The following is a 15186-nucleotide window of genomic DNA, read 5'->3' on the forward strand; positions in this document are numbered from 1 at the left end:
TCCTAGATTGGAATAATTTTTAATGTGGGGAAATGGTAAGCCTGCAGGTTGAACAGCAGCAGTAATAGTCATGGTAGCATTGCACAGAAAAAAAAACCCTGCAATCTGGATGTCAGATCTCTGGCCACAGTATCACAGGCCTTAGTTACATCCTGTCTGGATTACTGTAACATGCTCTATGTGAGGCTTCCTTTGAAGACTGTTTGGAAACTTCAGCTGGTCTGGAATTCTGCAGCCAGACTCTTGATGACTAGGGCCAGTTATAGGGAGCAAGCAACTGTCTTGTTACAAGAAATTCATTGGCTACCAGGCTGCTTCCAGGCACAATTCCAAGTGCTGGATATAACCTATAAGCCCAAGGCTCTTTGAAAGACCGGGATTTTAAGATCCTTGCGGGAGGCCTTTCTCTGTGTCCCACCACCTTTGGAGGTACATTCGGCAGGAACGTGAGAGAGGGCTTTCTCAGTGGCGGCTCTGGAACTCCCTGCCAAGGGAAGCAAGGCTAGCTCCATCTTTATTGTCCTTCTGCTGGCAGGCAAAGATATTGCTTTAATTCAGGCAGGCTTTTAGCTGTTAAGATGTTTTGTTTGCTGAATTAGGTTTTAACTGGTGTGTGGTTCAGTTCTTTTTAATGGATGTGTTTTTGATGTGGTAACGTTTTTAATTATATTCTATTTTATCTGCCTTTTATTATTGCGAGCTACCTTGAGCACTATTTTTAGTGGAAAGGTGGGATGTAAATGGAATGAATGAATCTTCAATGCCCTAGTAGTTGAATCACTGGGAAGATGGAAGTATTTAAGGAGAAAGTGGCTGCCTGTAGGAGATCTATGGGGCTGATCCTTCCTTTCTTGCATGGAGAGCATCCCTGTGGGATCGCTGCGGAAGCTTTTCCTCCCCTCATGCTCCCACAGCCAGTTATCCAGGCGCTCATCTCTCTCAGTCCCTTGGTACAGTTAGGGTGCAATCCTATGCATGTTTAGGCTGAGAAAAGACCTACAGCTTCCAGTATTCCCCAGCTAGAATACTGGGAGCTGTAGGTCTTTTCTCAGCCTAAACATGCATAGGATTGCGCTCCTATGCTCTTTGTGGAAGTAACTTTACTAGAAGCCTACAGGGCTTTCCCTTCACATGTACAAATCTGCATGCTTGAGATGGCAATGACTGTGCCACATATGTCTTAGCATCCCCTGGGTCACCCTCCCCCCCAGACTCTTCCTTAACCAAGCTGTCAGGAAACAATATCATGAGCTTCACCGAAGTCAGGGAGATTCAACCCCTAACTGTAGAATCATGTGTTTGGCATATAGATCTTGAGATAACGCCACTAAAACAGGGCTCACAGGATGCAAATCTTTAAGAATTCCATTGACAATCCACTGGAATGAGATTTACAGAAAGAGGCACTCATACCTTTATAAAACTCTGATTCATTATTTCTAAAGAGCACATGCAAGATGTATTTGTAGTGAACTGAGCCTTTACATGCTCAAAATGTTAGATGTTGATATGGGAAAGTCAAGAGTTCAAATCTCTGCTCAGTTATGAAATTCCGTGAATCTCTCTCTCCCTCTCTCTCTCTCAATGTCCCTCACAGGATTGTGACCACCCACTGGTTCCTAGGCAGCCAGTTGCTCCAAATGGGTTGCATGCAATGTTTGTCTAACTTAAGTCTGATTCTTTTCAATGGGTCTACTCTAAGTAGGACTAACATTGGATACAACTCAATGGTTGCTTCTGGGGCAAAGGGAGACTGAACCCTCGAAGCAATCACAGGAGGAGCGGGGGAGTCTCAAAGGTAGCATTACCTCCTGCAAATGCTGCTTTGAGGATTAAGGGAGGGCAGAGCCTTTTGTCACATCTGTGAGCCCAGTTCCCTTCAGCACAAGGGTTGCTTCTGAGATGGAGCACAGTGACCTCCACGGTGACCATAGGGGTGGAGAGGGGGCAGGGGTTGGTTGGGCTCAGAGGAAGCTTCATCTGAATTCAATCCCCCCTCCAGCCCTCGATTCGTTAGGGGAGGGAACTGTGGATTCAGGGATATAAAAGTGCCCTCTTCCTCCCCCCCCCCCCATAACTCCTTGCTGGTTCCCTCTTGTATTGTTACTAAATAGGAGGCAGCATACTCTAAGTAGCATTTCTTCTGTGTTTGACCTCCTGATGATAAAACATTTGGTCCAGCTTTTGAAATTAAATTAAATTAAATGCACTGAGATTTCTTTTATAGTCCTTGTTGGATCACTCTGCCTTTTGCAGGAATTCCCTTTTGTTGATGGATGTACTTGCACATGAGGATGGCAGAGGTAGCAAGACGGAGCAGCCTGTCACAATCAATGGGCATGTCTGGTGAGCACACAGGCCAAAGTGTGACAAGCATCATTTCCCACAAGGCTCATGGGACCGCATTGCAGAAAGCCTGACCTGTTGTTTCTTCCAGTTTTGACAATTGTTTCATCTCTTGTGTCCTGCCTTTACACCAGCTTGATGTGCCTGCTAGAAAATTGAAATGAATCTTCTGTGTGGCATCTTTTGGTCTGCCTTGCTTTCCATTAGTATCTGCCATCTGTCCACAAAATGTGTGGCTTAGTACAGTCCATGGCTTGCATTTTACACCTTGTGAGATTGCAAAAGAAATATTTGAAATTTGGTAACAATTTCAGTCAAATTGCCTGTATGAAATTTCAGATTCAAAGTTTAGGTTCACATTTTGAATGAGGTATTCAAAAGATGGGTGTTTAATACTTGTTGGCATCTCTGGATTGTTTTGGCAGGCATCAAATATGAAATCTCAGAAGCTGTCAGATATTTTCAAGTACTTCATTAGGGACTGCTGAATTTTCATCTTCAAACGTTTGAGGTGAAAACTGCATTTTTGAGGGGTGCAAAAGACACCCTGCCAACCCTTTCTTCTTCTTCTCCGTGCTGCTTTTCGTACCTCTTTGTAGCTGTATCATATTCAGGGAGGAGAATTTTTAGAAGCAAATTAATTTCTGTTGCACATTTGACATACACATTTGATAAATGGTGCATTATAACACTAAGGCTATGCAGAGAAAAAAAATCTGTCTAGAACCCACCTCACTGCTTTGGATAGGGGGCTGCTTCATTTCAGACCCTTGGGCCAATATCATGTTTTGCCTTGGATCCAAAGCAAAACCTCATCTTGGTTTGTTTTCTTATACTGCACATGTCTTCTCCTTTGTCTATAATGGGAAAATCCATAAATGCTTTTATTTCTCAGAGCAGACCTGGATGAAATCTGCAGGCCTAGTAGCCCCTTCTGAGGGGATAAAAGTTGCCAGATTTCAGAAAAATAGTCACAGGGTTTTTTGTGCAATGAAGCATTATTTTTAGCAGAATTTTTTTTTTTTTTTTTAAAGAGATGCCTTCCCCACTGTGGACTTGTGGGCAATTTGTTGCGTTCTTTGTTGTGCAACTGTGCTACTGTCAGACCACCCCCCCACACAAAATAAGAAATAGGCCTGAATCTGCTGTTAAAATGTTATCTTTAACCTCCCCACCTTCTCGTGATCTTGCCAGCATCTCTCTTTATTTCCCTATACAGCATATACTACATTTATTTTAAGAACGTGATACTAAGCACACTTCCAATTTTACATTTTGTTATTCTCAGCCATAAATATGTTAATTTCCTGAGTAAGAACTCAAAGTCGTTTATTTCCTTGTCATGATTTGCAGAGGTGTGAGGCCAATGGTGCCCCCCTCACACCTTCAACCCACAGGCTGCTATATTTACCTATGTCCCTGCTGAATGTGTGATGTCCCATGTGTTTATCTGTGCTGGAACATTAGGAGGGATTCTCAAGGATTTGTTCCAGTCGTAGACCCTTTAGATGTGTTTGCAAGGCCTGGAACCACTTCCTCCTCCCAGTCCTGATGAACCCCAATGCACACTGGCTCCAGAAAAAAACATGGCGACTGTGGCCACACACGGTTCTATGCCACTTTAATATATGTCACAGTTTCCCTCAAAGAATCCTGAGAAAGTCTTGTAGTTTGGCAAGGCTGCTGAAAAATCGCTGTCAGATCATAATTCCCCCACTCGCAGAACTATAGTTCCCAAGATCACCCGGGGGAGAAGGACCGATGGTTAAACCAGTTTAGGTTTGTAATGTGGGTACACCCAGAGGAACCCAGCAGCCATCTTCTTCTTGAACAGTTTGCCAAGAGAAAATCTACACAGAAGGAAGGAACTCGTTGCCCAAAGTGACACTTGTTATGCAGGGTGGATTGTTTTTGACTTACTCAGAAGGCTCTAAATAGTATCAAAGCAAAATCAGCTCAGTGTCACCTAGAAGCTTTAAAAGCTGCACTCTGCACCTCTCTCTTGATGCTTATCTGAGTGAGTTTCTGAGTGAAAGCACTCAGATTGGACGAGGAGACCAATTTATTTATTTAAAGGATTGATATGTGCCAGGGCTGGGGTGAGTTAGGAGCTAGGGTCCAGAAGCCATGGGAACATAGTGTAAGGCAGTTTCTTGTGTTCCTGAGTCAGACAGTTGGTTCATTTAGCCTAGTATTGTCAAAACTGGCGGACAGTGGCTCTCCCAGGTTTCTAATCCTACCTAGAGATGCAGGGCATGTTGTCTGCCACTGAGCAACAGCCTCTCCCCAGCCAGTCGTCAGGACTGAAAGACGTATCAGAAGGCAGGGTCAAGGAGCAAGACAGAAATGAGGACCGGAGAATAACCAAGGATGCAGGAACATGCCAGAGCTCAGGAAGACCATGTTGCTCAAGCAAGGCTCAACTAGAACAGGAAACCTTTAGTGTTGGTGGGCAGAGTCAGTCCAGGACCAGAAAGTTCTTCACCGAAAAGCTCTCACCTGCAGTTCAGTGGGTCACCACATGGGACAGCTCTCCACAGAATCCAGCCACTACTGACAACTGACATTATACTAGGGACATTGTAGGTGAAGGTCGGTATAAAAATATTTAAATTTTTTATTAAGAATAAATAAGAGGTTGTGATTATTTTAGATGGATTCAAAAAGGGATGAGATAAGTTCATGTTAAATAGGTCTATCAAAAGCTATTAGCCATGATAATTAATGGAAACCTCCATGTCCAGATGCAGTTTACCTCTGACTACCAGATGTTGAAAGAAAGCAATAGGGTCTGATGCCTTCATGCCCCTGTTTGTACATTTCCTGGAGGCATTTTGAATTTTGAAACAGGATGCTGGGCCAGATGAACCACTGGTCCAGTCCAGCATGGCTCTTCTTAAGGGAGCCCTGCTCCTTTAACATGTGCGGGCAGTGAGAAAGTCAGCACATACCACTTTCCCAACATGGCAACTTTAAACAAATTGCAGCATTCATCACTGAAATTTCTATTTAATATGCATACTGAAAACTTACAGATCTAATCTTTTTTTTCTGGGCGAATATACAGGATCTTCACTGAGCACTTCCTAGGAATCATTAAATTCACATTCTTTGCGAAATCAGCAGTATCAGCATAGCATGATGTATATTTTTCTGTTTGCTATGCAAGGTTTCCATCTTTGTAGATCTGAAAAACTTCAGGGGACTGTGTGGAAGGCTGCAAAGGAGGACTCTACATGGAGAGAGCTGTGTGTTTAAAAAAAAACACCTCCAAGTGAAAATGTATCTTTTGAAAAATCTACCACTTAATTTTCAGTCTTCTTTCTGAAGTTGACTGGTGCATTTCTATTTTTCACACAGGGGAAGGTTGAATGCACATTTTCAATGGATTTTTTAATCTTTTTTTTTTTTTAATCAGCATATCAAGGATCCCTTTTTACCAACATGTTAAGGTCTACCCCAGAGATAGGGAACCTGTGACCCACAGACCTAATCTGGCCCACAGAGCCTACCAGGGGCTTGGGGAACAAGCAAGGAGAGGAATGCCCACTCTTGATATGTGACTGGAGGAAAAGTGGGGATTGTCTTGCTTGCTGCTACCCCCTCCCAGTCGGGGAAGCCCTGCTATATCAGAGATCAGAGGGGACAGCAGGGATTCCCCTTACTTGACATGCCACTTGCCTTCCCAGTTAGTGTTTCCCCAGCTGAGGGTGCAAGATGGAGGACATGTACACTGAAGCTAGGCATGAAGGAGACTGCTTTGCTCCACCTGGGCTTTCCCTGGACAGGGAAAGCCTGGGTGGAGTGCAATGGTTTCTTCGGCCCAAGCACAGACTGGAGGAACTCCAGCAAGCGCATCTGCCGGAGACCAAATGCCATCAGGCCAGGTGCGTGGCCGTGCCCTCTGATGTCAGATGGCCGACAGAGGGTGTGTGTATGTGTGTGCATGCGCTCAGAGGCATCCAGTCCCCCACCAAAAATGGATCACTATTTTGCAATAGAAAATGCAAATGGATCATTATTTTGCGATATAAATGACAAGCAGGGGGCCCTGATCTGGATTGAGCCCATAGTTGTGTGTGTGTGTATGTGTGTGTGTAAGTCTCCCCACCTCCCACATTAGGGTCCTAATTTGAATAAGATCCCCTGCACCTTCTCTAGAGTAAAAGTAAAAAAGTTGTAGTTGCTAGCTAAATAAGGGAAACCCCTGCTGTTGTCTCCGTTGAATGATAAAGCATCGCTACTGGCTATGGGCTGATGTCAGTCGTACTTGGAGTGGACCCAGTGAAATGAATAGAGCCTAGATTAGTCATGACTAAGTTAAGTCTCATTCATTTCAATGGGTCAGCTCTAAGTAGGACTAACATTAGATCCAACTCTATGTCTTCACATTAATGCTGGTTTTGGCCCTTACTTGTGCTTAACTCAGGGTGGATCCATGCTTTTAAGTTCCCAGCCTTATTGGCAAGTGGCATTTTTGTTATGTTGGCATTATGGAAAGGTATTAATTACTGAAAGGTTTCAAGCAATACATAGTTGTTGTCATCAGTGAATGTCAACATTCATACCTGCACAATGCCCTAGGCTTACAAATGACCATTGCCTGGAAGCAACAATTATTTTTTTAAAAAAGAAGGTAGATGATATGACATGATGATTTCAACAGTAAAAACAGCATTTTAGAAAGCAGAATGTAGAAATGCCATTGCAAGCATATCTATCTTTCATTTAACTGTTTCTGGGAGTGGGTCAGAACAAACTGCTCCTTTGGTCTCCATTACCTCTTTATTTCTTGCCTTCCTGAATGATTGGTATTTTTGCAATCCCTTGGAAGTCCAAATCCAAATATCTAGACAGAAGACCAATATTTCAGGAGCCACTGATTTGGCTAGGTGCATCTTATAGCACTTAAACAACTTGTGGCTCTTGAAGCTTAATGATGGTCATGGCATATTTATTAGATTGGGAGGGAAAACAAAGAAGGCGACATCAATGTTTAATGAAGACAATGGTAGAGAAACCAGTGTCTAAATGCTGAATTTTCCTTTCTACTCAGGAAATACAAAGCTGCCGTCATCTGCTGCGCATTTAGAAGATGAGCAATGTGCTGATCAATAGGCATTATTGCATTCCTAAGTATAAAGGAGTAGCTGTACAGACACAAACTAAAAATATCCAGTGTGTTTCTCTTTCCAAACTGGACTTCCCGTTTCAGTCACTGATGTGCCTTCCTGTACAACAACTTTGCTCTCACTCCCCCACATGCAGTATGCTCCACACGCTAGTTAAGTAAGGTGAATTCTACTGAAGTCCATGGTCACAGTTTGGCACAGCCACACATGATATACTCATACATTTTTGGAACTGTTTTTTAAACAGTACAACATTTTTTTCCCCCCACTCTTGTAATACTGTAACTTGCTTTCCCATTTCAATGAATCCTGGACTGACAATAGGAAGCCCGTCTACACACAATGCATGATGAATATGCGGGACTCACCACCACCTCATGGGGTGGGAATTACGAGCCTAGCTGGCGTTAAAAAGGGATTAGACCAATTCAGGGAGGGGAGAGAAATCAGCGGTGCTTAGCATTGGTTTATCTATCGCTGATAAATAGTTGGAACTTCCATGATCCAAGTTAATAACCAAATTATGGTTATGGCTGATTGCTCAAAGTTGTTTTAGATATATGTTGCCTCTGTGTGTACAGACTGTGAGTTTTATGTAAATGGTTTTAAAATTTTGTATACTGTATTTTATTGGCTTTTAATCTTTGTAAACCACCCAGAGAGTTTTGGCTATGGGGTGGTATAGAAATAATAATAATAATAATAATAATAATAATAATAATAATAATAATAATAATAGCAGATGTTGCAGGCAAACACCAAAGGGGGACCATCATCCTCATGCCATGTTTGTGAGTAGCCAGAGGCGTCTAGCTGGCCATGGTTGAAAATAGGGCTGTGCACCGCTTTGGATCCACATCTGAGTTCTGAGCCAAATAGTCTGCTTCAGCCTGAATTGGTCTGGATCCAAAGCAGGTCCAGATCAGTCCAAAGTGGTCCAAAGTGGGTTGGGACCAGGTCCAAAGCGGGCCAGTTAGAAATAGAATGGTAGAAAAGATGGGCCTTGGTCTTATCTACCAGGTCAATTGTTACGTTTTCATGTTCCTAAAAACATACGGGAGCTCCAGGCATGGCCATTGTTAGGCCTCGACCCATGGGCCTGAATCTGTTTGCCAGGGCCCCCTTGGAGACCTGAGTGTCCACTGGTGCCAATGGAAGGTTTTTACCTCCATTTAATTGATATGTAAGGGGCAGTTTTCAGGGGAATCACAACTAGTGAGGGAAGGGTTAACCCTCCGCTCCCGCTTGCTGCAACACATTTCATTTCATTTATTATATTTCTATACCGCCCCATAGCCGAAGCTCTCTGGGCAGTTCACAAAGATTAAAAAGCATTAAAAATAAATTATACAAAGTGCAATGCTATTTACATAAAAGTATATAAACAGACAGCACTCACACAGACAACATATATCTAAAATCAATTTTTAAACAATCAACCAAGGACAATCCAGGACCTAATTAAAAACTCATTATATACTGCCAAATGCTTGAGAGAAGAAGGCAGTTTTAACCTGGTGCTGAAAGGAAAACAATGTTGGTACCAGGTGGGCTTCATCGGAGAGATCATTCCATAATGAGGAGGAGGGACCACCAAAAACACCACTGAGAAATCCCCCAGCATGGCAAGTAAGCTTAGAAAAAGCTTAATTGCCCCATCCAATAAAGTTTTTTCTAAGCTTAATTGCATGGGGCTGTGTTTGAAAAAGCTCATGAAAAAACTTACCAGCCATTCTTTTTTTCTGCATTTTTTTGCACCTGTTCACAGTCATTGCAGATTGATTATAACTGAAGAGGAACTACCAATGTAGAATGATCTGGGGCTGGGGTGCAAATTAATTCAATAATTTATTTTATTTGGTATGATTTGGATGGGAAATTAATTGGCTGGTTTTGCTTCTGTGAAAATGTAAATAAATCCTAGGCCCTGTTTCCATGACAACAGAAGGAGAAGGAAAGAGTGGCTTACTTGCATTTTTCTAGGAGCATGGTCCGGGCAAGGCTCCACAGGGATGTGCATCACCCCATTTTAAGTCGCTTCTCCTAACATACTTCTGGGTAGGGTTAGGGGTTGGAGTGAATGTCATCTGAGTGGCAGGGCTGCTCAACCAATAAGAGAGGCTTCCCCCCCCCCAGGCTCTTCCCCCCTTTCTCCCTAAGGAATGTGAAAATTAGAAGTAATTACTTCCAATGTGTGCAAGTGGGGGAGAAGCCGCCTAACGAGCCCCAATCTTTCTCTCCTGTTCTGTGCTTGATCCCCCTAACAGGCTGGGGGAAATGAATTACTTCTGAAGTGGGCATTTGGGAGAGAAGCCTCACTGAGCACAATGTTACTTCTGAATAGACACAAATTGGTTTGTGCTGGGAATCACAGGGTTGGGAGAAGGGAAACACCCCTTGACTGGGGTCATGGTGAAAGGCATACCCTTGGGCAGGGCTAGCATACCCGAGGTCAATGCGTGGCTTGGGGCACACAGAAACTATACCAGGGAGAGGAGAACCCAACTTGAGGAAAAGAAGCGGACTTTAAGTAGTCTCAGGGAATCTTGTTTTTCCCTGATAAGATCCAGGGTGGGTGCTGGATGGCCACGATGTCATCTAACCTTAATGACCTCAACACACAGCTGGCTCCAAGTAAATTGCTGATGGAAACACAGCCCTAGTAATTCTTTCTAAATTTGCGTATGAGGTTGGTGTCCTAGGAACCTGGAGCCTGAATCTTTGAAGCGCCTCGCAAGGCTGCTGGCTGCACAATACCTTGATGGCCAACGCTACAGTCATGTTTTGCATCACAGTTAAATGTTTTCCATCAGCTTTTCTTGACGGAGAGAAGAAATATAAATACCACTAAGCTAGGTCCCATTGACAGCACCAAATTGCTTAGTGCAAATGTGGGTTGAGCAGACCCCCAATAGAAGTTGGAATGTGCTGTAGCAGTCATGTGATCAAAGAGTATGGCCCAAAGAATGGGCTGAAGGGACGTGACGATGCCCACCTACTGGTGAAGCAGAGCAGGTCTTCTTTGGAGGAAGAGCAGAATGTGTGTAGTGCGGCACAGAACATGCAGATGTTTATCTCCACTATTTTTCTGCATGATTCTCCTCTCCCCCCAAATCACATAAACTCAACAAAAGAAAAATACCTGAGGTAAACACAGGCCACAGCACTGAAACTTCCATAACGAATGGTTGTAAAAGCTGTCTTTTGTATGTTAAAATGGGACCTTCCAATGTGAGCCCATATGGAGGACTTTCTTGAAAGCAACTTGAATGTTCACAGATTCAAGATGGCACCCAGCAGAGATAAATAATTGCTCCAACTCCAGCATGGTTTCCTGCTCAAGGAATTGGATGCTGACTGGAAAGTCACACTTGAGAGAAACCTTGATGGACCTGCCACTTGGGCAGACCTGAATGGAATTTCTTAGGTAGTTTCACACTTCTGTAAACAATTTCGATCTACAGGATTGTTTAGGGGTGTGCAAAACTCCCCAAGAAATTCCACCTAGATCTGTGCAAGTGGATTGTTGAATGGATTACTGAGAATAGATGAGGTGTGAACACTCTGAAGAGCTTTATAAATGCTAAGTATTATTTAAATTAAAGCCAGCTATGCAGCACTCCCCCATAGTTCCCATGGTTGTTCTTTAGTCCTTTGATCTTTACACCTTCTAATCCATTGTGGGTTATACCTAAGGGAATTAATCAATCTGATCATTATGCTTTCTCCTAAAATTGAATTTTTAAAATCTCAAGTTCTTTCCATGCCATTTATGAAAAAAGTGAATTTTGTTAAGTTTTTATTTATTTTTTAAAGAGAACTGAATGAAATTCTTACCCATCCCTAGCTGTACCAATGTGCATGATATCTGAATATAGTTCTAAATATTCCTCATAATTATAGCTGAGTATTAGAGGATTCAGCCCACCTCATGGCCGAGTCTGCTGAGAGAAAACCTCCCATTATTTGGAGAAAGTTATAGAACATTCTTGTGCTAGGCAGAAACACATACAGCAAAATTGCTGCATGTTTGGCAACTGTAGCAGGTTTACAAATACGATACATACAGTTTTATGTGCCAACAGAGTTCCATTAAGAATGTCTTTACCATATGGATGACTGCTGGGAGGGATGACAACTCATGACTTAGGGATTACTAAAAGTTAAGAGGGTTGCAAAAATATGAAGATCTGAACACAAAGCAACCAGTTTTGAATTCTCCACACTTCTGAGAGAATGCGGACATGCCTCTAAGTATCAAGGGCAGGTTAGGCTTTTGGGCAATGATAATATCCAGTATCTCTCCACTGTTGCAGTTACGTAACTTTAGACTATGAGTAGAAGGGTATTAACAATAAACAACTATGACAAAATTAGAGAAATGTTGGTCTGGTCAGCGCTGGAAGGTACTAAGCCCCATTACTGACAGTGGGCCCATGTTTAGTGTTTTTCCCAGCAAGTGATCCCACATCATCCACACTATAGTGCTCCAGAAAACAGGCTATGGCAGGGTCCTGAACCTTTTTGGACCTGTGGGCACATTTGGGAACTTGATATACTGCTGTGGGCACCACCACAAAATGGCTCCCATGGAGGATGTGGCCAGTCACATAATGGCTTGTGTGGAGGCCTGGCCAATCAAGGGATAGGTGTGGTGGGGAGAGAAATAGTGAGGCTAGAGGCTGGAAGGAAGGGGGAAATGGAAAGAGTTGCTTCCTGGCCTGCCCAGTCTTCTTCATCCACCCAGACCTTTCTCCTTTGCTTGCTCGCTCTCCTTCCAGCCTCTAGCCTCACCATCTCTGTCTCTTCCCTATCCCTAGCCTTCTTCGTTCTCTTTTCCTAGCCACTAGCTTTGCTGTTTCTCTCCACTTGCAACCTCTAGCCTCACTATTTCTCTCCCCCCTCCTCTACCCCTTTGCCTTGGTTTCTTTTTCTGCTTACTGAACAGCTGATCCATGGCAGGTTCAGGAATAGGAAGGAGGACCTTGCATCCTACTGTTTTCCTATGTTTTATTTTAAAACTTTTTTTTTTATGAGAGCAGGGAGTGAAGAGCTGGGCTGGTGCTATCGGAGGTGCCCATGGGCACCGTGTTGGGGAACCCTTGGGCTTTGGTATGCACCAGCTCCCCTCCAGATGTGTTGGACTACAACTCCCATCATCCCCAGCCAGCATGGCCATGTGTTGGACTAACCGCTTGGAGATTTTATTATATTAAGTGGTATAGAAGTATTACAAACAAACAAATAGATAAATAAAATAAAACTCCATTGATGGGAGAAATAGTCCAACACGTTGGGAGGGCATATCAGGCTGGGGAAAGCTGGTGTGTTCCATGGGTGAAGGCTCCATGGAACAGAGCATGTATCTAAAGGAGAGATCGGAAGGCTCCAGGAAATCAGCTTTGTTATGCTTTTTGGCTGATGTCACACCAGATTTTAGCCTGTTGTCTGATTATGCACACTGTGTCTATTATTCCTGCATGAGAATTTCAGAGAGGAGAGAACAATGCGAAGTAATACCAAATTGTGTAAAAATGCATCACAAAAGCAGAAGTTACAAACATCATGAATGAAAAAGATTTGGCAGTTCCAGAGCACAAACAACCTTCCCAATTCCACAAAGTAATAAGAATCCTAATTCATATTCTCCCTGCATAGTTTGACAAATATGAACTTGGCTTTGAATATGAATATAAACCCTATTGTCAATACTCACTCTCTGTGTAATCTTGCCATTTGAGACATCGCTTTATTATTAAAGATTTCACAATTAATTAACAGCTCCTTTCGTGCCAGAGAATAGTCCTGAATACACAGACAGCTCGAGTGTCAGCAGTTTCCGCCTCACATTCCGAGATGCATTCATTCTGTTGCAAACTGAACAGAAAAATAACGTGGACTTTCTCACTCTGCCTCTATGATCCCAAAGGAACCATGTGCAGATCAGCAGAACTCAGCAAGGCATATGGCAAGGGGCAATTTGTTTCCATTAATGCCAGCAGTTCATACTTCACCTAAGAGTGAGTAGCAGTCTGTTTGCTGGAGCTAGCTAGTGCTGTCAACAGCTTCACAGTATCCTGCTCCTTTGCCTTTAATAGCTGCATGATCTGAAGATATTAGTAGGTGATAATACTTATCTCCAAGCTGTGAGAAGCACTGCTGATTGATGTCTGCAGATCAAGCTGCTTTGAAAGACACAGAAGTAGGCCAGGTCATTTTTGGTCAGTTGGCAACCCTAGGTTAAGCAGCCATTGTTAAATGATAACTTGAGGTTGAAGAGAGAAAATAGTTCCTTCAGAGAGTTGAAGGTATAATGGTGAAGCTATCCTTTTACATGATGTGCTTCAAAATCCTGCAAAACCCATTCGACTAGAGACAACCATGGGACAAAAGATAAGAGTGTGTACATAACAAGAGTTTTGTTGGGGGAGGAGGGGCTCCCATCATCTGCCCCAAACTTAATATGAAAGTGTCTAGCTTAGACTAGCCTCCAGGCATTCTAGATGTTTATGTACAGGATACTGTTTTACACAGAGAACCATTCAAACTTGCAGCCAGAAATGTTAGAGGCCAGGAAGGGCTGTACCACAGTATATTTCTGAAAACATAGATTGTCTTCAAATCCCCTATTTGCAAAATGGGAATAAGTTTCACCTGCATCGTAGTAATACTGTGAGGGCAAATCCAGGAGAAAGATTGAAAGGCAGTTTGCAAATTAACACTTCACTCTGCACCCTTACTACTAGAGAGTAAGCCCTACTGAACTCAGATGGACTTACTTTTGAGTCAACATGCATAGAATTAGCTATAAGAGTGAGAAATAAATTAGTAGTAGTACTAAAATTGAATTTACTTTTCTTTCTCTCTTTTTTCTTTCAAACAGGACCATGCCCACAGAATCTTCTAATGGTTTTTATGATACCCTATTTGTTCTATGGCTGATCAGCCAAACCAGTTTGGAGATGACCTCTTGCTTCATGAACTGTCCATTTAATCAACTTGAATTGCTTCCATCAATCAATGGAAACTAGAGCTCCTGGAGAAAGACGAGTCCACATTAAAACTGAATATTCACAATGTATTTGTCATTCAGCAGATTTTCCTATTCCACTCCACTCAAGTTCTGAAAATGTTATTCAAAACTTTTAAATTGTGTTTTAGGTTGCAATCCAACACCCATTTAAATGGAAGTAAGTTGCATTGAACTTAAAGGGACTTATCTCTGAGTAGACCTGTATAGGACTGTTAATTGTGCTGCCATCTCTTGACTTGTATTGATAGGCATCAAATCTGGTAGTTCATAAGCCATCAGCTGTCAAAACACTGTCAAATATTAAATACTGTAGCATATCAACTATCATATACTGTCAGTTACTAAATACCATTGCACATGATTTAATTCTGTGAAATACTAATGCCATTGTAGGTCAGCTACCAGAGAGTCTCAAAAATTAAATGTTATATGTCAACTTATCAAATGTTGTTAATTAATTAATACCATTCCATGTCAACTGTTAAATATCAATGCACAGATCAAATATTTTGGAGAATATTTGGCAACTATTCACACAGGCAGAGAATATCCAAAGAATATTTGACATCAAAATTTGCACAAGAAAAATCCAAAGAGAATGTTTAGGGGCAAATTAATTTCAGCAGTAATCTACCCAGGTACATCTAAAGGCTATCAATAGCTACTAGTCATGAT

At 42.5% G+C, this 15186-nt stretch overlaps 1 long non-coding RNA gene across 1 annotated transcript in view; it reads left to right on the forward strand.

The window, feature by feature from the left end:
* LOC146352771 (uncharacterized) overlaps positions 1 to 14953 on the forward strand; it is a 77781-nt gene extending 62828 nt beyond the window's left edge. The window contains exon 3 of the long non-coding RNA XR_014787380.1: positions 14362 to 14953. This is a non-coding gene — a long non-coding RNA (uncharacterized LOC146352771). The remainder of the gene's footprint in view (positions 1 to 14361) is intronic.
* Positions 14954 to 15186: the final 233 nt, after the last annotated feature.

The sequence above is a fragment of the Heloderma suspectum genome, chromosome 2, assembly GCF_057233095.1.
Source record: "Heloderma suspectum isolate Gila_16-S chromosome 2, 16-S_ref, whole genome shotgun sequence".
Classification (NCBI taxonomy): Eukaryota; Metazoa; Chordata; class Lepidosauria; order Squamata; family Helodermatidae; genus Heloderma; species Heloderma suspectum.